The sequence below is a fragment of the Balaenoptera borealis genome (genome assembly GCF_965194805.1).
Source record: "Balaenoptera borealis genome assembly, chromosome: 12".
NCBI lineage: Eukaryota > Metazoa > Chordata > Mammalia > Artiodactyla > Balaenopteridae > Balaenoptera > Balaenoptera borealis.
Window position 1 is genome coordinate 41,137,492 of NC_138869.1, and position 26,369 is coordinate 41,163,860.

A 26,369-nucleotide genomic window follows, 5' to 3' on the forward strand; every position below is an offset into this window, starting at 1 on the left:
ATAAAAAAACAAACAAACAAACAAATAAAACATCTAATACTAAAAACTTAACCCCCCCCCCCACACACACAAAGCCTTTGTTCACAAAGCAGACCATGCCTGGAGAGTCCACACTGAAAAATGCAATCACACACTGCTTCACCACTGCAGGGCAGCCCGTGAAATTTCAGAGATGTCTTTGTGTTCCTCAGCAGCACCCTGATCCTGCCTTTGATAAAAATAATCCATTCCAAACTGCCATGTCCTCATTAATTTTGGTGACCTTGAGTAATACTAAATTTCCTCAAATGATCTCAAAGCAATTCAACAGCAAGTGCCACTCACACCTTTTTTCCATTGAGAATATAAACAAAATCATGCATTTATGCTAATTTACAAGGGGAGGAAAGTTTTCAGAGCATGAAAACATTCAGCCCAAAACTTTAAGCAACATCCCTTCAAAGAAACCCATTAGTCAAATAATTTAAGTAATTCAAAGGGGAAAAAGAGTTCAGTTCATATATATTAGTACTCCCTGGGTATCTATAAGATTCTTCCAATCTGCTGTGAGAGATCGACTGTGGAGCTCTAAAGTTATTTCAAAACACCTTTCTTGTGCAAGATAAAGACCTGATGTGTACTTCAAACTTCCACGTAGCCCAAATGCCTTTTGATTATCTTTCAGTTACTTAAAAACACATTTAATACACACAAGCAGCCACAGAGCTAAACTGACAAGAGATCAAAATATTTTATTCAGAAATCTAAAGAGACTTTTGGCAATTAGGAACTTAAGACAAAATAAGGAAGGAAAGGTGAACAAACATTCAAGACTCCAAGAAGCAGGGCCACAGGAGACAACTCTCCCAAAAGGCAATGCAGTGAGGCCAGCACCAAGCACAGCAGAGGCACTGAAGCCACGTTTAAAGAATCAGTCAAGAAACCTAAATTATAGTCACAGCTCAATGGGAAATTAGCTGCATTACCTTGGGCATATCAGTTCTCCCACAACTTCCATTACCCCTCTTATTCCAGCCTAGAAGAAAGATGGGCCTGAGTTCATCTTTAAGACCCCTTCCAGATTCTATGACAGCAGTTTTTAAAGGGTGGTTCCCTCAGGTGGTCCTGAGGGTCCTAAAGACCCTTTCAAGGGAGCCAGAAAGTCAAAATCATGCATGGGTTAAAGAGCCATTCAAAGTGCAAGATAGACCAATGGATTTTAATGTAACAGAATACAAAAAGTTCCTTGATATGGTTTCAAAGTCTCTGTAACAATTAACCTTGAAGAAACTACCATTTTTCAGCGTTTCGGTATACTAGTAAAGAATACCCACAGTGGGGCTTCCCTGGTGGCGCAGTGGTTGAGAATTCGCCTGCCAATGCAGGGGCCACGGGTTCGAGCCCTGGTCCGGGAAGATCCCACATGCTGCAGAGCAACTAAGCCCATGCGCCACAACTACTGAGCCTGCACTCTAGAGCGCGTGAGCCACAACTACTGAGCCCACATCCCTAGAGCCAATGCTCCGCAACAAGAGAAGCCACCGCAATGAGAAGCCCGTGCACCGCAACGAAGAGTAGCCCCTGCTCACTGCAACTAGAGAAAGCCCGCGTGCAGCAACGAAGACCCAAAAGCAGCCAAAAATAAAAAATAAATAAAACAAAGAATACCCACAGTTATCTGAAAAGGATGTTAAAACACTCCTCCCTTCTCCAACTACATTCTTCATGTACTCCAACAATACAATAAGTCAACAACAAAACAGTAAGTCACAACAAGCTAAATGAAGAACCAGATCTGAGAATCCAGCTGTCTCTACTCAGACATTTTCAAATTTTCGAATGTGTAAAACAATTCTACCCTTCTAATTTTTTTGTTTTGGAAAGTATAGTTATTTTTCATTTAAAAGGTTATTTATGTTAACATAATTATTTTATTATTTTAAAATGAATTAATATTTTTTTATTTCTCAGTTTTAATTTCTAATACAGCATATATTGACCAATATAACCAATATAAACAAAAGTTCTTTGGGGTCTTCAATAATTTTTAAGAGTAAGTTTGAGAACTTGCTCTCCTAAGACAACAAAACTCTAAGATCTATGGTCTTTTCCCCCAAATTTTCAGGTATCACAAAGAAAGAAAAATTGGCGTTTTTTTTTTTTTTTTTAATGTAACGAGCAGAGGACCACATTACATGAACATCATAAAATACTCCATACCATATTCAAATAAAAAAACACAAAATCAATCTGATATATAAATGATACACACAGGTTATTTTATAAATGTAATTAACCATCAAGGGCAAATTTTCTCAATAACTGAAGTTAATACTACATTTGCAAAGTCAAATTTTCACTTTTACCACTGAATCTCTGCTATCCACATCCTCTTTAAAATAGCCAAGGGCTGAGGTTCCTTGTGTACACTGCCCGCCTCGTAAAGCTTCCCTGGCTTATGCCCTTCATCCAAGAGGTCTCTGAGAAGCACATCCCTGCAGAGCCAGTCCCAGGAGTTTTGAATAAGTAGGAGTAAAGCCCTAGGCCACTGCTGAGGGGAGCAAATGAAAGATTCATTTCATTCTCTATGGAGGCAGCTGAAAAAAAAGAAGAGGGAGGGGTGAGAAGAGGGAAGGAGAGGGAGGGAGGGGGGGAGGGAGAGAATAAACAATTGATTTGGGAAGACAGGAGCTAAAGCAGGGATGACAGCTTTGGCTATGAGAAGCCTGTGTGACATAGCCACTGCTCCCCAGAGAAATCTGGGCTCTGAAAAAATCTCTCTCTCTCTCTCTCACACACACACATACACCACATATGTTAAAACATCAGATCTGTGTAATATGAGGGTGGTTAAAAAAAAAAAAAAGTAAGATCCCTGGATCTCTAAATACAGGAGATGAGGCAAGAGTAAAAGCAATTCTGGCTAAATATGTTACCATTCAACTTGTGAGTCCTGTATCTCTTTCCACACAGCTCTAACTTCTTAAAACAGGGATTTCAGAGATAAGGGCCAACTTGGCAGGGGCATGGATGGCCCACTTTCCCTAGGCTTCCTGGAGCCTAAGCCAGCCCAGAGTCCAGATCAGCCTAAAAGCAGGTCAGGTTTATCTACTACATGGTGAGACTGAAGAGGCTTCGAGAGAGGCCAAATCATGCTTGGTGTCCCATCTGACTCCCCCACCACAACCATCTCCACTTCCCTCACCAGTCTCTTCCCCTAGCCCTCTGAGACCCCTCCCTCTCCTAAGAGTTCTATCATAAAGCCACGGAGTTCAGTCTGGGTGCTTCAAACCCAGACAACTACAAGCTGTGCACAGAGAGGATGGTTTACCCTTCACAGCCCTGCAAACATTCAGCATGAACTTTGGTAAAGACTTCTCTGTATCTAGTCAACCTACCCACGAGACACAATCCTAAAAAGCTCTATGCAAGTAGCATCTCATCAAATCAGAGCTTTTAAAAATAAGACTATAGCAGGGACCCTGACATGAATCAATCCTTCTATACTATAACTAGCCACTAACTTTCTGAATTGATGCTGATCACTTTAGATTTTCAGTTATTATTTCTTTTAAAATAATTATACCTACATCACATAGAGGCTGTATACTGCGGTTTTTTCCTAAATTGGTATCTACTATAAATAAAAGTTCTAATGGATGACTACTATTTTGCAATATATATTCACATAATTGTATTTCTATGGCTACTCAAGTTTCTCACTTTGGCTTTGTCAGTGACATGGGCACTCTGTGCACTTAGCTCCTTAACGACATAGGTAAACTCTTCTGGCTCCACTTCTCACGGTTCTAAAATGAATGGTAATGCTAGTCAGCTGTAGACCCCTTATGGTGCCTATGGTACAATACAAAAATACATTTGGTCTTCGCCCCTGGTTCCTGGCACAGAGCTCCCAAAACCCTTGGAATTTTCTGAGTGATAGGAGTGTCTTTTGTTATTCATACCAAGCCCCTTTTGACAAGACCTGAATTTATGTTAATGAAGTAATTTAGGGTGGGGTCCCTAGAAAGCCTCAGGATGGGACTGGTCACCAGTAAGACCAAATGACTAGCAGGAACTTTCAGTCCTACCCACCAGCCTCCAAGATAGGGGCAGGGAACTGGAGATTAAATTCTATAAAAACTCCTGAACACTGAGATTTAGAGGGCTTCTGGGTCAGTGAATACATCGAGATGCTGGGAGGGTGGAACCTGGAAAGGGCACTGAAGCTCCACAACAACTCCCCCGATCCCATACCTTGCCCTATGCACCTCTTCCATTTGGCTGTTCTTGAGTTGTATCCTTTAAAATAAACCAGTAAACATAAGTATATTCCTGGGTTCTATGAGTCATTCTTGCAAATTTTTGAACCTAAAGAGGGGCTCATAGGAACCCCTGATTTATAGTCAGTCAGTGAGAAGTATGGATAGTCAAGGACTTGTGATTGGTATGTGAAGTAGGGGTAGTCTTGCGGGACTGAGTCCTTAACCTGTAGAGTCTGCACTAACTCTGGGTAGTCAGTATCAGAATTAAATTGTTGAACACCCAGTTGGTACACAGAGAATCAGAGAATTGGTTATTGGTGCTGGAAAACATCCCAATGCTACAAGGATTTATAAGTGACAAATCACAGGAAAAATTTATATCTGCAAAGAATAGAAAATTTAAAGATCCATTATTTCTTGACTTCCCACATGCAAAAATAAATTGTGGCATTTACTTCAATGCAACAGGTAACCTGTACCTTTAAACTACTAAATGTCACATTTCCAGTTGACTTATATTAGTAATTACATGATACACAGATTTGTAAATGGGAATCCATAATGGGTTCACCTCCTCAAATCACAAAGGAAGAAAAGAACCACAGATAAACCAAATCTGTTTCCAACACCGTTTTCCACATTTTCAATGAATAATAAAAACTGATTATGAAACTTAGGAAAAAAACTAGCAGAACCAAGGAGGATCATTTAGTGACCTAAGCAATTTAAAATACGTATAGAAAAAAATAATTAAAAATTAATAAAATACGTATAGAGTCTAACCATCACCTGTCTATTAGATACCTCCCCCCTCCCTTGGCCAACACACCCCCTCCGACAACCAAACCTATTAGCAGCTACTAAAATGTGGAAGAATTGAATTACACTAATGAGTTCCATTCAAACACAATCCCTTGACTCTCAAGGTGGCATCACCCTTCTCTAGAATGCATGAGGAAGTCAGGATCAGAATGAGAATTGGAAGAATCCTGGGACTAACTGTGCACATCCTACCATATATGTAAAACAATTCTCTAAGGACTGTTTCAGATTAAAGGAGACTAAATGCAATGTGGGATCCTGGATTAGGTCCTGGACCTGGGGAAGAAAAAGCTATAAAAGCCAGTACTGAGGACAATAGTTGATGCAACTGAATATGGACTATGGATTAGATAATAGTATTGTATCAGTATTTTATTTCCTGATTTTGAGAACTGTTCTGCAGTTATGTAAGAAAATGTCTTTAGGAAATATACAATGAAGTATTTAGGGGTAAAAATTAAAAAATAACCTTCTAAAAGACAGTTAACAAGGACCAGAATAAAATCATCTGTTTCTGGTTCTCCAAAGATTTAAACACTTAACGAGTATAAAAATATCTTATTTCAAAGTACAGATTTGAAAGATTACCTAGCTAACTATTCTCCCTAGTTAATCAGTAACAAATAAGTAACAAAATTCCTTTCCTTTAAGACACAATAACTTAGGGTTAAAAAGGCTAATTAAGCCTCCCAGCATCCCCATGAACAGGCAGTATGTCCTCCTGCTAGGGAGTAGGCTTCCCTCCCTCTTCCCCTGAGCCCAGCAAGAACTGGAACCATCTCTGAGGCAAATCTCACCTGGGTTCCGTCTGGAAGGCTCTAGGTCTGATCAATGTCATAAACAAATAGCAAGCCACAGGCAGGTAGAAAGTGGACTCGCTGGCTTGCCCTCCCTCTTCGTGTAGATGTGGCCCAGTTTAGAACAGTCTTCTAACGAAACTTATGTAAGCAATCTAGATTATGTGTTTCACTGTTACTTTACGGCCAAGGTTATTCAACCTGTGCCCAGTTCTTAGGCTCTTACACACACACACACACACACACACATACACACACACACACACTCCCTCTCTCTCTCTCCAACATTGTAAAAATATGTAGTTTAAGATTCATACCGCTGAACCAATCAGAGTTAACTTAAAAGTTGCACTGTAAGTCTCTCTCTAGTCTATCACTGGACATAAACGCTGAAGAAACCAGTGACATCTGAATATTAGCAAAGATAAGTGGGAAAGAAAGTGTGCACCTGACCTAAAGCCAATAAAGTAGAAAAAAAGGCTTCTTCTTTCAAATTAATACTCCTATAATGTCTCTGGGGAAAAAGCATATGGAGTCTGGACAAAACTCAGACTATAGATTTTGCAAGTAAGAAGAGGATCAGCAGGAAAACCTCATTTCTGTAAGCAGAAAATAACAGATGCTAACCTTTGGGAAGAAGGGCCATCTGTCAAAGTCTGGAAGATGACCTGTGTGTGTGTGCATACCCAGTCGGGTACATCCCGTCACTCTTCAGATAAAGATGCTATTCCATAGAGACAAGGCCAAACTTCAATATACCAAATGAGAGGTGATATAATGAAGATACCAAGATAATTCACACAGGGATATTATGGCCAGGAGATATTGTCATGATAGTGGGGATGAAGGGCAAAGGCTGAGATGAAATAAAAGCTTGAAGAAATATTTTAAAGAAAAAAGTGGCTGAAAGTTATTTGGAGATGGGCTTCCCTGGTGGCGCAGTGGTTAAGAATCTGCCTGCCAATGCAGGAGACACGGGTTCGAGCCCTGGTCTGGGAAGATCCCACATGCCACGGAGCAACTAGGCCCGTGTGCCACAACTATTAAACCTGCGCTCTAGAGCCCAAGAGCCACAACTACTGAGCCCGTGTGCCACAATTACTGAAGCCCACAGGCCCTAGAGCCCGTGCTCTGCAACAAGAGAAGCCACCACAATGAGAAGCCCGCGCACCACAATGAAGAGTAGCCCCCGCTCACCACAACTAGAGAAAGCCCACGCGCAGCAACGAAGACCCAACGCAGCCAAAAATAAAAATTAATTAATTAATTTTAAAAAAAGAAAGTTATTTGGAGAAAGAATGGTCAAAGGGAAAGGCAGAAGGGCTAGCAATTTATTCAGGCCAAGCTTAGGTACCTTCTGTGATAAAGACACTGTGCCAGGCACTGTGGGGGTGATATAGATATATGCCTCAAGAAAGAAAACTCAGATGTAGAGCAAGAAGCCATAAGACTCCAAAACAGAAACAACAAAAATGTCATTTTTGGACACCAAAGATGTCGGTAGCATTTGAATAAATACCAAATACCAAATCAAATCTAATCATAATTTAAAATTATATCCCTAATACAAAAATGAAAAATGACATTATTGTCCCACTAGGAAATTTATGATGCATTTTTCTCCCCTAATTACATAAACATATGCCTTAAACACATCTATACTCTCTTACATGGTCCCTTGGTGCCCAAGGATACTCATTCACCCTAGTACAGTTAACGGTATAGTCTGGGGCAGCGTGGTTTCTCTTTAACCAGGGTGAGGCTGTACCCTGGAATTAAACCCCAAACCTTTGCCTCATCAGCAGTCACTATGCCAACCTAAAACAGTTGGCAACCACCATCCAAGAACAATCTAGTTGACTGAGAGTGAAGAATAAAAGTGGAACACCTAGAGACAACTGCCAAATCTCAAGGACAGACATTCCAGGCCTGCATTTGGGAAAGAGGGCTAATAAAGTTCCAATCTTCTGGTCATTCAGTCAACAAGTAGTCATTAAATATTCTTGTGACCTATTCTCAAGTGGACATTGCCCCAGCACTGCAGCCAAAATAAAAATGCCCCAAAAAGAGAAGGAGAGTGAGTAATAGAAAAATGACAGGACAAGGAGCTAATCCTCCCTCCTGCTCACCACAGCATACAAGAATAAGGAGTGCAACTCATTGTTACATAACAGTAAGGCTGAACAAAAGGCCCAGCTAAGTCAATGGTGGCATCTGCAGAGTGTTATAAACCCAGGGCTAGAGGATGCCACTCAGCCATGCTAATAGATAAACTACTGAACACCCCACAACACAGCTATTTCCAGACTCTCCTTATCATCTCTCCCATTAACTAAAAACAAAAATATTGCCTTCCATAACAAACCATTCTGACAGGTGGGCCTCTTCACATTCAAAAGTCCCTGTTTTAAGATAGTTCTGCTCTTAATGAAGTTCATACATTATTTTTGCACCAGTGTAGATAAGACATAGTAGGCAGGCCTCTACTTAGATTTTTGACTTGATATTAGTATTATACAAGCTGTATTTTACTCTTTATAATAAATAAAATATTGAAATTTTAAAAATAATTATAAATTTCGAACTTGGACAGGCTTCTAAAAAATGCCACTCACATAGAAGGATGGAAAGAACCCATGCAGTTTTTTTTTTTAACATCTTTATTAGAGTATAATTGCTTTACAATGGTGTGCTAGTTTCTGCTTTATAACAAAGTGAATCAACTATACATATACATATATCCCCATTATCTCCTCCCTCTTGTGTCTCCCTCCCACCCCCTCCCTATCCCACCCCTCTAGGTAGACACAACCCCATGCAGTTTTTTTTTTTTTCCCATGCAGTTTTACAAATGCTGTTAGCACTGCTGTTATCTTGATCAAGAACTATGAAATGCACTCCATTTCAAATTTCAGAATGAACACAAACCAAGATTAAGTGCACCACTTTATAGCTTCCCCACTGATTCCACTTTTGTAGCAAAAGCCTATAAAATTATCTGCAAAAGAAATTATCAACTGAGAGTGAGTACTTGAATACTGGGTATACCAGAGTCATGAAGGCAGGACAGCACCAGAGTTAAGATTTCAGGTCAACAGCTCTAGAAACTATCTGGTGGAAACCAACAAGATAGCACCACAATGAACAAAGTACATCTAACAAGTTGGACAAGGATGTCCTGCTTGGCCCCTTGGCAATGGGGGAGACCCTGCAAATTCTCCCACTGCAAAAACACCTAGAAATATGGATAAAATTATATAAGTATCCATTCTAAATGCACAACTGCTTTCACAAAAAAAAAAGTAAGAGAAATCCCCAAGGAGCAATGATGAAAGGCAAACTGAAAACACAAACAAATACTGCTGACACTACAGCAGTCCTAGGGGAAGAGGAGGGTGCCAGCCTTGCAGGGGATGGGATGGGGGACAGGGGGATAAAGAGATAATACCTGGGCTCAAAGAAGCAAAAAGAAGGGACTGCTACCTCTACATAAGGTCAGGACGTTGAAGAGTTATACTCTTATGAAAGAGTGGTCTAGAAAAACTCTAACCACCAACACAGAAGACAACATAAAATCTTGTGTCAATCTAGGTCAGAGGGGAGAAAAAAGGTATCCAATGGGAGTCGGTAACCAGAAGTCTGCCCTCAAACCAATTTGAGGTTGAAATACATACTTACCTAGGTGGTTCAAGAAATTAACCAAAACTAACAAGGCCCCAAGCAAGTGATACATCCTAGTTGCCTAGAAGTAAATGTAAAACATCTCTTGCATATACCTCAACCTGGACCACCAAGATAAAGCCTTACTGAAGATGAGCTCACAATTCAAAAGTATAAACAGAGGAGGGACTAATCATACAAAAGCAAGAGCCAAGAAGGTCAGAGTCCTAAAAATCTACCTATACTGTGAAGGGAGAACATCCTTGCACGAATGCAACAGAAGGACATCAGGCTATCCTCTGCTCAGTAGCCTGTGCTAAACAAGGGGACTATTCCTGGGAAAGGCCAGTCAGCTGCCCAGGAAACTGACGGTACCGTTGCCTCAAAGCCTCCTTTCTTTGGGACTTCCCTGGTGGTGCAGTGGTTAAGAATCCACCTGCCGGGACTTCCCTGGTGGCACAGTGGTTAAGAATCCGCCTGCCAATGCAGGGGACATGGGTTCGAGCCCTGGTCCAGGAAGATCTCACATGCCGCGGAGCAATTAAGCCTGTGCACCACAACTACTAAGCTTGCGCTCTAGAGCCCGCGAGCCACAACTACTAAGCCCACGTGCCACAGCTACTGAAGCCCGCGTGCCTAGAGTCCATGCTCCGCAACGAGAAGCCACCGCAATGAGAAGCCTGCGCACTGCAATGAAGAGTAGCCCCCGCTCGCCGCAACTAGAGAAAGCCCAAGTGCAGCAATGAAGACCCACAGCAGCCAAAAAAAAAAAAAAAAAAAAGCCTCTTTTCCTTAAAAACAAGAGAAGGGGGGCCCATGGGCACTGGTGTTAAGCAACCCTATCGACAAAAGGTCTGAATCTCAACAGAAAAGAATCTGAGACTGAGGCGGCTCAATCTTTATACATGTTCATGAAGCTCAATCCTGGCAACTTTTGTAGGCTTCCCAAAGCATCTGAGACTGGCAATCAGACTGTGCTGTACAGGAGTGAAAAGTCCTCTTTGTTCTCATCTCTAGACACTGCCTTCAGATGTCCCACACCCTCCATTATCATCAACAAAATGGGAAGAAATAAAGCTTCCCGCGGGACTTCCCTGGTGGTCCAGTGGTTAAGACTCCACACTCCCAATGCAGGGGGCCCGGGTTTCATCCCGGGTCAGGGAACTAGATCCCGCATGCCTCAACTAAAAAGATCCCACATGCCACAACTAAAGATCCCGCGTGCCAACAATGAAGATCCGGTGCAGCCAAATAAATAAATATTAAAAAAAAAAAGCTTCCCTCATTTAGATTTGTAAAAAGGAATCAAACACATGATCCTCATGTGTTTAATAGCATCCTATTATAAACATACAAATAACATATACTACATGCTCCCACAAAGCTGTGATTGTACCCTTTTAATTCTTTTTTCTCCCTATTATAACATGACATCTGGCCTAGTTTCTTCAACAGGCTATATCTGGTTTACCCAAGAAGCCATATATAGCTATGATTTACTGAATCCTAATAAAATTAATTAGCCTCTTTTTTAGAGGATTAAAGGAAAGGGCACACACCAAGAGCCCCACTTATACTTCTGATGTAGTCCCTCTATTTCTAAGTCCTCACTCTATATTTGGTTAGGCATCCTAGATAACAAATCTCACATCTTCAGTTACATATAAAGGAGGACCGCAAATCTACTGCATTCTGCTAATTGCGGCCCACACCACAGTGGGCATTTTCTTGTTTTCCTGTGTAACGCAGACAGACAAATTGCTTCACTGCTTTGGGGAAGATACTCCTGACCTGTGGATTTCCTGAGTTCTTACCAGGTCCTGGCAGCAGTTTCAACCACTTCAGAAGGCTTGTATCTAATGTATATAACGCATTAACACTGGCATAAAGATGCTATAGCCAGCGGACAAACTCTGAAAAGCCCATCAGTAGCTGAATCAATTATTTAATTTTGCTTTCCAAAAGTTGTCTCCCTCTGAGCTGCCTCTAAACAACAGGAAGTAACTGATTTTTAAGGAAGATTTGAAAATAACCATAGCATGTCTAGAGAATTACGTGAACAGAACTTCAGCAAAGAAAAAGGGATCATGATCTATAGAGGACAAGCTGATACTCTGCCACCTAGTAACTAATCTTCCCATATCTGGGCCTTTTCCAATGTCAGGGAAAGTCAATACTTTCATTATGTGCAGACTTAACAATCAGTTAAAACTCCCTAAAGATACTACTGAATGCTTACACACAGAAAAGAGTTTAAAAGGAATAAACTCTTCTCAGTGAAGTGATGAAGCAAATGCCATGGTATTCTACATTCGAACTGCTGACTCTGGTGATTTTTGATAAACACAAGGGGGCAGGGGAGTGGTGATGTGTAAAAACCATGACTTAGAAATCAAGAAGTTCTTTTACTAAAATGCACATTCTCTGTACCCTGACATAAAGAGGCTCTGAGATCTTGAATCAGGCTGTTCTATAAAGCTTCAGAGAAAGAACAGAAGAGATGATGACTGAGAACCAATAGTTGGAAAGCACATACACCATATGAAACCAAATCCATTAGTTAAGGATTCAGCCTCCTAGCCAGGGTACTAGCCAATAAAGAATAGTGAACAGCAATAGAAGTCCAATTTAAAAAGGGAGAAAGAGGACTTCCCTGGTGGTCCAGTGGGTAAGACTCTGCGCTCCCAATGCAGGGGGCCTAGGTTCGATCCCTGGTCAGGGGACTAGAGCCTGCATGCTGCAACTAAAAAGATCCCGCGTGCTGCAACTAAAAGATGCCACATGCTGCAACGAAGATCCCGCGTGCCACAACTAAGACCCGGCACAGCCTAAATAAGTTTTTTTTTTTTTTTTTTTAAGAAAGGGAGAAAAAAGATGGTTCCACAAAGATAGTTCTAATACATTCAAGTACCAAAATCAGAAAAACCTTTTTAATAACAGGTTACATCCCTCATGTCAGAAATTGACCGTTACCTACTCTATTAAAATTGACAAAACAGCTCACCAAGAAGAAAGTTTGGTGGTCTCTAGAACGTCGCTTTCTAGAGAGTGATACCTCCAAAAATTCTGCTCAGCTCAACAAAAACGTATTAAACAACTACCATCTACTGGGGACACAAAGATAAAGAGCAAACACAGGTCAGGTCAGATCAGGCATTAAGAGGAATGAGGCCCAAAGCGAGTTTTGAAGAAAGAGTTGGACAGAGTTAGGTAATGGCAGGGTGGGTGGGGGGGTGGGGAGTGGGGTAGGGGATGGAGGGGACGAGATAATGGAGATGAATAGAGAAGAGGAGGGAAGAGTTCAAAGATAGGGAACTCTATGAACAATAATTGAGAGACAAGAAAGAGCAGAATGTGAAATTAAACAAATCCAAGAAGGTTGTGTTACTGGAGCATAAAGTAGGGAGTATGGGGGAAGAGTAGAAAATGAACCTGGAAAAGCAACAGGGCAAAGATCATGGAGCACCCTGAATATGTTAAGGAGATTGGATATTATCCTACAAGGAAGATCAAAATAACATGATGAGCTCTGTCTTTTATAAAGATCACTCTGCACCACAGAATGTTATAGAATAGAAAAGCATAGGTATATGCAGTTTCAAACTGAAATCCCAACTCATTTTTTCAGCGTGACCTTGGGCAAGTCAATCTCTCTGAGTCACAGATTCCTCATCTGTAAAGTGGAGGCACTCCTTACCTTCAAGGATTATTAAGAGAATGAGGTAGTGAATGAATATAATATAAATGTAAATTGTACTGTGAAATTACACAGCTCAGTATTTAGCACATTGTAAGTATTCAAAACATGGTCTGGAAGAAATATTTGCTGGAAGAAATGTGTAAGATGCAATAAGAGAAGACAGGAAATAACCAGTAAAAAAGCCAGAGGAAAGGCCAGATTTGAGAACTATTTAGGAGGTAAAATAAACAGGGCTAGTGGGGTACTATTCTTCAAGCCTCAGTGAAAAAGACACATAAGACTTCTCTTCCAGGTTTCCCTAACCAGGGCCTATGGTGCTGCTGTCACTTCCTCCTCAGACACCAACCCAGACTGGAGACCAGATGCTACAATATAGCCTAGCTTTTACTATCAGCACTGCTGAAGAGGCAACAAGTATATCATGGAGTGGGAACTCTTAGATGTCAAGAGAGACCCTAGTTAATGGTGCCATTTAACCAGAGCAAATTTACCTTTTCCTCATTTGGGGTAATGACACTTACACTTCAGGTGCTGCAAGTGTTCATGCAGCATATGAACCAGTAACATAATAAGGACTGAATAACTTAACACAACACAAACAAATCCTATGTAGATGTGAAGCTTATTTTACAGTGTCTCTCATGAAAACACTACAGCTTTATCACAGCTCCAGCCCACCTGGAAGCCCTGGTAGCTGAAATTGTACAATACACATCAGTGTGTTGGTTCTCATACAGGCAACCGATGTCCCATTTAGGGAGAGCCTATTTTTATTTCTAAAATGTGTGTAACGTCTTCCACCATAATATGTGCTATCTGGTTTCTAAACAAATAAAACTGGTTTCAGAGAGCTCATCTCTGGAAATAGCAGCTGGGATACTGTAGTTTTACCCAAAAGTTAAGTAAAAAATTGGCCCAAGCCCAGAAAACAGGCATTCCTCCCAGACAAAACTGGATAAACCAAGTCTACAAACAATGAGTGGATAAAACAGTAGGGAAGTAAAGACATGGAGAGAGCCGGAATAACCCACACCAAAAGGCCAACCCATAGCTCAAGAAGGGAACCAAGGAAGGCTTTAGAATGTACCAGTTCTGAAGCAGTCAGGTGAGGCAAAAGTTACCAAGTGTAAGACACCAAAGTTACTAAATGAAAAGTATCTGGAACATAGATATTCTCCCTACTATGCCAAAGGTAAGATTTATGTAAGCAGTATGAACTAAATGCTCTATTCAGATTAAGATTCAAGACTCCTTATGAGAGGTTAGGCAGCTGGAGAGATACAACCTGGGGAAGGAAGAATATCAATGGAGACAAAATTCAAACACAGTAAATGTGAAAGAGTAAGAGTTTCCACTTCAACAGGCTAATTTATTGATGCTGCTATTGTTTCACACATTTGATTTCTTATAAGGAATGTATTGATTGTACATGTCACAAGGTATTACTTGCTACTTTCACTTATGAAATATTAACAGAAATGAATCTTCAAAGGAGAAAAACTTGCCAAAATGCCCTTGACATGGAATTGTTCTTTAAGATGCTGCCAGAGCACATGGTTTTGATTAAAAACAAAACAAACAACAAAAAAAAACCCCACAAGCCTTCCTCTAAACATCTAAAATGTGTTTTTTTTTTAAACATTTAATCTGAAATATCGACTGCAGAGTCAGTAGATGAAGGACAAGTCTAACAGGGGCCAGCTGACAGATGAGACCAGGTCACAAGTCTCTGATAGAGGAATCTGTACTGACAGCACTGATTGGGTCAATCAGTGAATTCTAACTTGTCCTAACCAGAGCTTGCAAGACAGACCTGGTGAGGTTCACAAAAAAATCTATTAATATATGAAACAGATGGCTCTGACAAAGAGGTTTCTGACCTATTAGAGGAAAAGCCTTTCTGAGAACATAACATAGATACAGTAGAGCAAATTTCAGGGGAAGATTTTCAAGACCATTTTTACAATATAATGTTGTACAAAATGTGCAAAAAACTTATAAATATTTAGATCCCAATTTTAAAAATAGAATTACACATGTGCAAGTATTTATATATGCATAGGGGAAAAAAAAGACAAGAAGGAAATGCACCAAAAGGTTAACCATTTTTATCTGAGTGATAGTTTTACCAAAAAAGTTATTATTTTCTTCTCTATTCTTTTGTTTTACAGTAATAGATATGACTTTATAACTGTAAAATCAGTATCTTTATACATGTATTCTCTCTCTACAAAGTCAAACCATCAGTGAACAAATCCTGTTTGACCTCATCCCCATCCTGAGCAGCATCGTATTTTTCAGGCTGTGACTGCTTCTATCCATAGCCACATCCAGTGACCAACAGGGCAGCTCTCACACTGCCAACAAAAGTTCACTGGGTATCTACTACAAGGACCCCATCTTAGCCAGAGCTCACATGAGGGCCTAAAGCAGCACGTAAAAAAGATCATCAATAGTTAAAGTCACCCTTGAAAAGGCTTTTCTATTGTCCACATATAAATACAGTATGAATAGTTTTATGTATGTATTCCTGTAGATGTATATACCAAAGATATTTCCAAAAGGGTATAATATTCAGAAATTAAACCTCTTGTGTATTTTGCTGCTTGGACCAGTTCAGCAATTCTTCATTGGCCCTCAGTTCTTCCTCCCCATCCCCTCACCACTGAATACTTACCAACTCATCACCACACCACCTAAACAATTTCTGTTCTGCCAATGGTCAAGAATTCTTTACATTTATAAGTTTCGTCAATCATATTAACTAACAACACTGACTACATCCACTGCCTTTGGGTACTCACGGAGTAAAATGGTGAGTATAAATTACCCCACTATTTAAATCATTATTTCTGGGGACTTCCCCAGTGGCCCAGTGGTTAAGACTCTGCGCTCCCAATGTAGGAGCCCAGGTTCGATCCCTGGTCAGGGAACTAGGTCCCACATGCCGCAACTAAAGATCCCGCACGCAGCTATGAAGATCCCGCGTGCAAATACAACCCGGCGCAGCCAAATAAATAAATAAATAAATATTAAAATAAATAAATCAATCATTATTTCTTACTCTCTCTTTTTCTTCCTTCTGCAATTTAAGCAAGGTAAAATGTTAGCTATAATTCCGTTAAAAAATTAAAGCATCTTTGTATTGGGAGTGAAAAAAGGGAATCTTAGTGTTGTTAGGCTTAGTGTCAATCTACTTAAGGACATAGGTAAGATTACATTAATTAAGTGCCTTAATAAATGCATCTTATTAAGTGCATTAAGCACTTAATAAAGCAACTAAGCCCACGGGCGACAACTACTGAGCCTGCGCTCTAGAGCCCGCGTGCCACAACTACTGAAGCCTGCGCGCCTAGAGTGCGTCCTCACAACTAGAGAAGCCACCGCAATGAGAAGCCTGGAGGAGGCAAACCTTGAGACAACTCCTGAAGCAAGGCAGAATTAGACAAGTGAGGAGGGGAGGAGAAGACATTCCACACAGGAATCATGACTTGGATCTGAGGCGCACTGAAAAGGCAGAAAGTGTCCAGATTTCTGGAAAGGGAGGTAAAATGATTCATCAGTAAGTACTGATTGGGCTTCCCTGGTGGCGCAGTGGTTGAGAGTCTGCCTGCCAATGCAGGGGACGCGGGTTCGAGCCCTGGTCTGGGAAGATCCCACATGCCACGGAGCGGCTGGGCCCGTGAGCCACAACTGCTGAGCCTGCACGTCTGGAGCCTGTGCTCCGTAACAAGAGAGGCCGCGATAGTGAGAGGCCTGCGCACCGCGATTAAGAGTGGCCCCCGCTTGCCACAACTAGAGAAAGCCCTCGCACAGAAACCAAGACCCAACACAGCCATAAATAAATAAATAAATAAACAAACAAACAAAAAAAAAAAAGTAAAAAAACACATGTTGCTAGGCTCTACCTACTCCTAGAGTTGCTGATTCAGTAGGAATCAATAATTTAAAAAAAAAAAAAAAAAAAATCCGCCTGCCAACGCAGGAGACACAGGTTCGAGCCCTGGTCTGTGAAGATCCCACATGCCATGGAGCAACTAAGCCCGTGCGCCACAACTACTAAGCCTGTGCTCTAGAGCCCACAAGCCACAACTACTGAGCCTGCATGCCACAACTACTGTTGCCCACGTGCCTAGAGCCTGTGCTCCGCAACAAGAGAAGCCACGCAATGAGAAGCCCACGTGCCACAAGTAGAGAAAGCCGCTCACAGCAACAAAAACCCAACGCAGCCAAAAATAAATAAATAAATAAATAAATAAATGTATTAAAAAATAAAATAAAATAAATAAGTACTGATTAAGCATCTAGTATTGACCAGTACTGGTAGGTACTGAAGATGCAGAGATAAGAGAACCCTGGTCACAGAGTGATGACTGGAGCCCTCCAGGAATCATCCAGTCAACTGACACAGATACATAAACATATAAGATGAGCAATCTGGTAAGTATAACATATGACTAAAGTTCTTCTTCCATCAACTGATGACTAGATAAACAGAATGTAGCATATCCACAGAGTAGGATATTATCGAGCAATAAAAGGGAAGGAAGTACTAATGCACGCTACAGCATGGGCGAACTTTGAAAACATTATGCTAAGTGAAACAAACCAGTCACAGAAGGCCACATACTGTATGATTCCATTTATCTGAAATGCCCAGAATAGGCAAAACCATTGAAACAGAAAGTAGATTAGTGGTTACCAGTGGGTAGGGGGAAGGAAGAATAGGGAGTGGCTGCTTAATGAGTACAAGTTTCTTTTTGTAGAAAAATGTTCTGGGACTTCCCTGAAGGCACAATGGTTAAGAATCCGCCTGCCAATGCAGGGGCCACAGGTTCGAACCCTGGTCTGGGAAGATCCCACATGCCACGGAGCAACTAAGCCCATGGGCGACAACTACTGAGCCTGCGCTCTAGAGCCCGCGTGCCACAACTACTGAAGCCTGCGCACCTAGAGCATGTGCTCACAACAAGAGAAGCCACCGCAATGAGAAGCCCGTGCAACACAACGAACAGTAGCCCCCGCTCACCGCAACGAGAGAAAGCCCGCGCGCAGCAATGAAGACCCAATGCAGCCAAAAATAAATAAATAAAATAATTAATCAAAACACAAAAAAAAAAAAAGAAAAGAAATGTTCTGGAATTATATAGTGGTGATGGTTGCATAACCTTGTGAATATACTAAAAATCACTGAATTAAACACTTTAAAATGGTGGAAATTTATGGTATGTGAATTATATTTCAGAAGGAAGGGAGGGAGGGAGGAAGGAAAAGGTTCTACAGGACAGAGAAGGAAATAATTTTGCCTGGAAAGGCTGGTGAAGACTTCCCAGAGGAGGCAACAGATCTGAACGTCAAAGGACAATGTCTTCTTTCCTTAAAAAGAGACTGATGGAAATAGAGACACAGATGTAGAGAACAAACGTATGGACACCAAGGGGGGAAAGTGGCGGGGGTGGGGTGGGGTGGTGGTGTGATGAATTGGGAGATTGGGATTGACATGTATACACTAATATGTATAAAGTGTATAACTAATAAGAACCTGCTGTATAAAATTCAAAAAAAAAAAAAAAGAAGAAGAAGAGACTGATGAAGTCATTCAGAGAGAGGGAATGACATATGCAGAAGTACAGTTCCATAGGACTAGAGGCTGGGGGAGTAAATGGGGAAATTGTGAGAAGTAGACAGGCCAGATCTTGATCCAGCAGTGTCTGGAGGACTTTGTTTAGGAGTCTGAACTTTGTCCTATATAAAAATTGGCAAATATGTGGCACTTGGCACCACTCTCCTGTCTGTACCTCTGGCAGACATAACTATTATGCCATCGAGCCCTTCTCTGCTGAGCTCAAAAGTGGCCTCAGTATCTGTCTCCATGCAATCCTTCCCACAGTCCATGTGCCCCCAGTGGGAGCCACTAAAGGATCTCAAGCAGGGAAGTGGCATCATCTGAATTCCCAATTTAAAAAGAACACTGGTGGGACTTCCCTGGTGGCGCAGTGGTTAAGATTCCACACTCCTAATGCAGGGGCGCCCAGGTTTGGTCCCTGGTCAGGGAACTAGATCCTACATGCATGCCACAACTAAGGAGCCCACCTGCCTCAAATAAGACCTGGTGCAACCAAATAAATAAATAAATAAATATTTTTTGAAAAAAAAGAACACTGGTAACTGTGTAGAGCACTATTTGAAAACTGGCTTTTAGGAACCCCAGTTACAGGAACAGCAGAAGGATTTTTTTTTGGGGGGTCGCAGAAGGATTTTTAACTGGAGAGAAATGGGTGACAGGCAACCCTTTCAGAAGGACTATAAAAATGAGAGAATGAAGGAGGGAAAATCAACCATCATAATCCAGGACTATACCTGGAGGCCCTGGGTTAAGAGGAAAGAAACCAGAAAGAATGGAGCAGGGGTAAGGCATTACCAAGGAAAACTCACAGGAAGGAAAGGGAAAAATTATATATGAATCTGAGACTTGAAGTCTGGCATACCTTTCACCAAAATCAGAAAGAACAGTAGAGGGATAGCTGGTTTGGTGGGGAGAAATGAAAAAATCCATGCAAGATATTTGATAAGTGCTAGAAAATAAACATAAAAGAGCCAACTGGTAGTAAACATGCTTTGGACAGGAAAGCAGCACACCAGTGAAGAATAAAGGCTCTGGGACGAGATGGCCTGGGTCAGAGTCCCAGCACTGCCACTTTCTATCTAAGGAATACTAAAGAAGTTACTTAATTCCTCTAAACCTAGATTTCTTTATTTATAAAATGAGAAGAATAACAGTACATATGTAAGATTTTTTTTTAATTAAGTGAAAAAAATAAAGTAATTAGCATATTGCCTAGCACACGGTAAGTTAGTTTTCAATTAATGTGATTACCTTTAGCTACTCCATGATGACAGTATGTAGTATGACCAGCTATGCTTTGGAGAAGCTAAATTGTATTACCCAAAGAGTTGGAAAATCTTCCCAACTCTGAGACAGGACAGGAAAGCAGAGGATTCTTTGAATTTTGAGGTCAAGGAATTAGTACCTGAATTAGTACCATTTCACAAGCTCAGCCTTTTAGGTTTAAAAACATTTCCTTGGGCTTCCCTGGTGGCGCAGTAGTTAAAAATCCGCCTGCCAATGCAGGGGACATGGGTTCGAGCTCTGGTCCGGGAAGATCCCACATGCCGTGGAGCAACTAAGCCCTTGTGCCACAACTATTTAGCCTGCGCTCTAGAGCCTGCATGCCTCAGCTACTGAAGCCCATGAGCCTAGAGCCCGTGCTCCGCAACAAGAGAAGCCACCACAATGAGAAGCCCGCGCACCGCAACGAAGAGTAGCCCCCACTCACTGCAACTAGAGAAAGCCTGCGTGCAGCAACAAAGACCCAACGCAGCCAAAAATAAATAAATAAATTTATTAAAAAATAAATAAAATAAAAATAAAAACATTTCCTTAAGTGTTCTTAACTTGAACCAAAGTCTACTTTAGCTCAGTCACTTATTCAATCAGTATTTATTGCAAACTCTTAGTACAAAGAATTGTGCTGGACACTGTAGGATGCAAAATTACACGCAGTGTAAATGTGGTACCTATACTCAAGAAGATTACACTAGGAGGGAAGAAAAACTTACACACACAAATAGCTGAAGCACCAGGCATACTGTGAAATGTCACTGACGCACTGCCAGTCATGAGAGTCAGAAGAGGGAGGACTCACTTCCAATGTGGATGAAGCTGTCACCTGAACTTAGTCTAGAAAGATGGTTGGAAATTCAATCGGCCAGAACACAGGTTCAGGAGAAATAATGTGAATAGGACAGCCAAAGAAAACAATGTGAATACAGACACAAAGCTGAAAAGTGCTAAATATATGTTTCCAGAAAAGCCAGGAGTCAGGATTAACTGAAGAACTAGCCACGAGATAACTGGCCCTATGTTGAAGACAAATGAAAGGGAAAAGCCATAGGATGAAGCCTGGATATCCTGAGAGAGGCCAGATGGGAAAAGCCAGAAACTTGTTTGGGGAGTAGAATGATGCATGTGGTCCCACATATGCTGAGCAGGACATTTCTGAAACCACCTTCTCACAGCTGATAGGCTTTTAAAGCTGCACAGGACTTCAGACTCTAATCCAGCCCTACCATCCTTCTGACTGAGGACACCAAGATCAAGAGAGGTGACTGAACTGCCCAAGCCATGGAGTTAGTGGCAAGACTGAGTGAAGCCCTGGTGGGCAGACTCAGTTCAGGGCACTTTATACTCATTCCCATGACCAGAAAGACATGTCTAAAAGCCAGGATGAAATGTGGGTTTGTTGCTTGGTAAAGAAACCAGGGTTATAGAATTGAGTCACCTGGATAGCCTGAAGTGGTGGGAGTGAAAGAGCTAGATTTCTGAGGGCCAGACTACAGAGGGAATAGAAAAGGAAAAACAACAAACCTGGGTTACATCCACATCCAGGAGGAAAAAGGAAGGGGTTTTTAAACATCTGAGAGGCAGGCAGAGAATCAGGATAGTGCAGAATCTTAGAAGCCAAGGTCAGTGTCTCCTCTTCAGCTGACACATATGTGTTCCATAAATATCTGCTGAATGAATGGATAGATGAAGACAGAGTAAATGCAAAAAATGTTTGAGCCCTCACGTAGGTAAAGCACGGTGCTAAGCACTTCATGTGGGAATAAATGAGGTAACCTCACAACCATCCTATTAGGCGGCATTATCATTATTATCTCACTGCATTTCAAGATGAGAAAACAAGTTTAAAAATTGCCCAAGTTAAACAGCAGGTATCAGAGCCAGGATTAAATATCAAGTCCTCACTATTAAGGAAATGTTAATTTTTATCAGGGTAGAAAATGGCAAGGTAATGGTGTTTAAGAAATAAAATATTCTTATTAGTTAGGGACACACACTCAGTGACAAAGTCTGAGATTTAGCTTTAAAATATGCCAACAGGGCTTCCCTGGTGGCGCAGTGGTTGAGAATCTGCCTGCCAATGCAGGGGACACGGGTTCGAGCCCTGGGCTGGGAAGATCCCACATGCCGCGGAGCAACTAGGCCCGTGAGCCACAGCTGCTGAGCCTGCGCGTCTGGAGCCCGTGCTCCGCAACAAGAGAGGCCGCGACAGTGAAAGGCCCGCGCACCGCAATGAAGAGTGGCCCCCACTTGCCACAACTAGAGAAAGCCCTCGCACAGAAACGAAGACCCAACACAGCTAAAAATAAATAAATTAATTAATTAATTTTAAAAAAAATATGCCAACAACAGCAAAAAAAAGGTGGGAAGGACAAATGAAAGAAAAAATTGGGGAAATATTGGTCATTATTGAAATTGAGTGATGGGTCCATGGGGTTCATTATACTATACTCCCTGCTGTTGTATATGTTTGAAATTTTCCATAATAAAAAGTCCACTCATATGCAGCTTCCCTCCCTGCAAAGATGGTAGGGAATGGGGAATTAGTCAAAACAAGGGAGAACAAACATCAAGAAAAAAATTTTTGTCTGGGCAACAAGGAATTCACTCAGAGATAGTATTCAGGAGAAAAACAGGACCAGAAGCCAGATCACAAAGGATTAAGAGATATAGATAAAGCAAGTAGTGAGGAAATGGCAGTAAAACTGCATTTTAGATAAAAGGGATAGGAAGGACAGGGCTAGGATGGCATGAGAGGTCAAGTTACTATGGGTCTACCTTGTATGTAGGTTAAAAACAAAAAGGGGAGGGAGGGAGGATAGGAAGATGCTAGAAAGAAGATAACTGAGTAATCAATTAATTAATTGATCAATCAATCTATATATGAAACAAAAACATGAAAAGATGTTCATCACTTACATTTAAGGAAATGTAAATAAAAGTTATCTAAGCTTCAATTGTCAAAGATTAAATTTATTGACAACGTTCAGTGTTAGAGAAGAAATATAAATTGATACAATCTTTCAAAAGTTATGTGATAATATCTAGTAAAATTTTAAACATGCATAACTTTTGACACAGAAATTACACTTGTAGGAATTTATCCTAAGAAGTATACAGAGTACAGAAGATACGAAGATATATTTACAAGGATGCTTGTAACTGCAGAGAAAAAGAAACAAATGGCTATCACCAGGGGACTAGGAAAATTGATAGAAATTAAATACGTAACTATTAAAAGATAGATATGTGTCCGAAACATGGGAAAATGCCCAAAATAAAGGCATTAAATGAAGACAGAAAGCAAATTATAGAAAAGTAGATATACTGTTATTCCATTTCTGTAAAAAGGAATTACTTTATCTCACACACATACGGAAGCACAAATACATCCATGTCAGCATACACAGTGGAAAAAAGTGTGGATAAATATAAACCAAATTCATGATAGTGGTTAACACTGAGACATGGGATTATGGGTTCCTTTCCTTACTTAAAAATGCCTCTGGGGAGGGGGAAGGGTAAACTGAAAAAAATTTTAAAAAAACAAAAAATAAAAAAATAAAATAAAATAAAAATGCCTGAATTTTACTGTGCTTATATATTACTTGCATAATCAGGAAAAAAGTCAAGGAATTTCCAAAAGCAAGAGTGATGAAAGTGTCATAATAGAAAGGAAAGGGGAAAAAATTAGTGAGCACAAGCCCTAAAGTGAAGTCACAGGTCAAGAATGAGGCAGACAGAGAGCAGGTCTAGGGCCTGAGGGAAAAACGAACCTTGCGAAACGTGCAACCAGCTGCTGTGGGAACTGGGACCCTGAGAATGCAGCACAAGAGCACCCGGAGGGGCAGAGACAGCTCAGCTGAAGTGAGGCAGTGGGAACTGCTGACAACCAAAGCAGCCCATTTTCCTGACTCCCCAGAAACACTGGGCAGCCTAGGGGCAGCGAAAGAAGCCAGGGGAGAGAATTCAGGGTTGGCAACTGGCAGAGTGCAAAGGTTCAAGCAGGTTCTCAGACTTGGGGAGGGCAGCACTGTAACTGTGGACCATGGCAAACCAGCATCCAAACTAAGGTGGGAGGTGGGTGAAATAGTGGAGAAGAGAAAGGTAGAGAGATAGGGTGGGGGAGACAGTGAGAGTGGATGGTACAATGAGAACAGAGAGCCTAAGCTCAATCCAGAATCACACTTGAAGGATTCTTTCCCAAACTTCGATTTTTCTTCCAATTTCTAAACATCATCACATTAGGAGGAAGATCCCAATTTGTGTCACTAGGCTTCAAGGGCAAAAACTCTCCACCTGGTTCTGGGTGTTTCTCATAACCCATAAGGGATCTGTGAGGAAGGTGGAGGCTCCATCTAGGTTCCCCCCACACCCAGCACTTGCAGAGTTACTAGGCTGCTGTTAATAGAGCAGAAGCTCTACGCCCTGTGTGGCACTACCTTCTTTGTGTGTATCCTCTACTGGCCAGAAGCCTGGAAAAAGGAGTGACTGTCACCCCAAACTGAAGCCCTAACAATATCTCATGAGGACGTTAAAAAAGGCCCTAAACTTAGAAAACCTGGCATCAAGTCCCACCTTTTTTTCTTATTGGCTTTGTGAACTTGAAAGCAAGCCACTTCACCTCTTTGTGTTTGCTTCTTCATCTATAAAATGGGGATAACTGCCTCACAGTGTTGTTGGGAGGATGCAGTAAAGTAAAATGTACATCAAAGTGTTTTATAAAACTATACTATCATACATATGCAAGGTATACGTATACTTATCATAGCAAAGCAAACATTTTTCTTTTTTTTTTTTTTACAAATTCACGTTCTTTATTTATTTATTTATTTATGACTGTGTTGAGTCTTCGTTTCTGTGTGAGGGCTTTCTCTAGTTGCGGCAAGTGGGGACCACTCTTCATCGCGGTGCGCGAGCCTCTCACCATCGCGGCCTCTCTTGTTGCGGAGCACAGGCTCCAGACGCGCAGGCTCAGTAATTGTGGCTCACGGGCCCAGTTGCTCCGTGGCATGTGGGATCTTCCCAGACCAGGGCTCGAACCTGTGTCCCCTGCATTGGCAGGCAGATTCTCAACCACTGCGCCACCAGGGAAGCCCAAACATTTTTCAATTCTACCTATATATCACTTTCATCAATGGTGTTATAAAACCATAAATGGGTGCTAGCACCTTCAATGTGCCTATGCTGGCTGAAATTGGCCATGTTTTTATTGCTTTTAACCTATATAACAATTTTCTTCACAAGATTTCAACACTGCTCACAAATTTCTTCAATTTAACAGTTGCTTGCCACATTTAAAGTGACTTATGCTTTGTCTCAGTTTTCCTTTTTATCTCATGTCAATTTTTACCTTTAACTACAGTTACTTTTCATGCTTTCCTTTTCTTCAGTCTGTTATGTTTGTCACCTACATGAAAGAACAACCGCATTAGGTAGGCTTCAGTAGAGTTCCTTACACCTGGCCAGTGGGATTCCTATGTGGTCTGATCAACCATGAAAATTAATTCAAAGTAATTTAGGTAGTATATTCTCAAGTTATTTTACCACTAAGAAGAACCAAGAGGGTGACTAAATGAACTGGCACAATTCCATTACTTCTAGGTTAATAACTCAGAACACAGAGCTCCCTAACAAAGAACTAATATATCAATTTCAGTGTTAGTACACTATTAGGCTGAACAAAGAACTAATACAGATAATTTCATAATCACTGAGTTCAAATTCCTAAATAAAGTTTGGGCAAATGATCTTATATTCTGAATATGGCCACATTGAGCTCAGCTGGATCTTCAAAAAGTCCATCAGCTGACAAAAGTCACAACATCCTAGTGTTAAATCCATTACCCACTCCCAGGCTGGAAGTAGCCGTCTAGAGACCTTGTGGCCCAAACTGACTAGTCACTTTTCTTCACACATGAGGACAAATTGCTCAGAGCAGTAAATGGCCAATGGAAGATCTAGATAATACCCATAAAGAACTGTCACATTCTCTTCCAAGGGAAACTTCTGCCAAGACCCAAAGAGAGCAAGTAATAGCTCCCCAGCATCATAACCATAAACATATGGAATAGGCAACACATTTTCACAGCAAAATCATGTATTGCTTTTAGCAACCTGGAAATACAAAGGCAGAAGCACTGCTTCAGCCAGGATCTGAGGCACCCATGAAATCAGAACCCTCATCACATCACCAGCTCCACAAGGAATGATTTCATGATATTTTACATGCAGAGGTCATT

The 26,369-nt window shown here is 41.1% G+C and overlaps 1 protein-coding gene across 11 annotated transcripts in view; it reads right to left on the reverse strand.

The window, feature by feature from the left end:
- Positions 1 to 26,369, reverse strand: part of RAD54L2 (RAD54 like 2) — a 98,680-nt gene that overhangs the window by 61,132 nt on the left and 11,179 nt on the right. For 2 of the 11 annotated variants that reach the window (XM_082348149.1, XM_082348143.1), the window contains exons 3-4: positions 21,652 to 21,794; positions 2,346 to 2,576 (exon numbers count right to left, since the gene is read on the reverse strand). The exons of 4 other annotated variants lie outside the window; for them this stretch is intronic. The gene's annotated coding sequence lies outside the window, so the exon portion shown is untranslated. Of the gene's footprint in view, positions 1 to 2,345; positions 2,577 to 21,651; positions 21,798 to 26,369 lie in introns of all 11 variants that reach the window. 5 more of the 11 variants (XM_082348150.1, XM_082348144.1, XM_082348141.1 and 2 more) reach the window with 3 other exon arrangements.